We start from the raw sequence: 568 nt of genomic DNA, 5'->3' as shown, positions 1-568 counted from the left end.
CCTTGAGCTGGCCAGTCCCCACTGGGGTCACACTGGAGATGGTGGGGTGCAAATCACAGCACAGGGATGGAGGGGTCCTGAGCTGCCCCCAGCCCCAGCTGGTGGCAGAGGCTGCCTAAGCACGGCTCAGGCCTGATCCTGGCAAGGGAGATGGGAAGCTGTGGGCGGGGGGGGGAGCCCAAAGTTGATGATGGCATCAATGGGGACAACCCCCCTCCCAAATGATGTACGTCCCCCCACCCAGCTGGCTCCAGGGCTGCTCTGCACTCCCCCTCCCCCAAAGCTGCTTCTGTGCAGCTTCCCTGCAAATGGGGACTGAAATCCCACAAATTGGGGCTGAAAACCCCAAAATTGGGACTGAATCCTGCAAATCAGGAGCAAAACCCCACAACTTGGGTCCAAAATCCTGCAAATTGGGCCTAAAATCCTGTAACTGGGAGCCAAAATCCTGTAAATTGAGACCAAAAATCCTGCAAATTGGCCCTAAAATCCTGCAAATTGGGGCTAAAAACCCCCACACTTACCCTGAAATCCTGCAAATCGAAGCTGAAATCCCACAAATTTAGCC

The sequence above is a fragment of the Haliaeetus leucocephalus genome, unplaced genomic scaffold (assembly GCF_000737465.1).
Source record: "Haliaeetus leucocephalus isolate CR32 unplaced genomic scaffold, Haliaeetus_leucocephalus-4.0 Scaffold193, whole genome shotgun sequence".
Lineage (NCBI taxonomy): Eukaryota > Metazoa > Chordata > Aves > Accipitriformes > Accipitridae > Haliaeetus > Haliaeetus leucocephalus.
The sequence above is the reverse complement of the archived record's forward strand: the minus strand, read 5'-3'. Positions refer to the sequence as shown.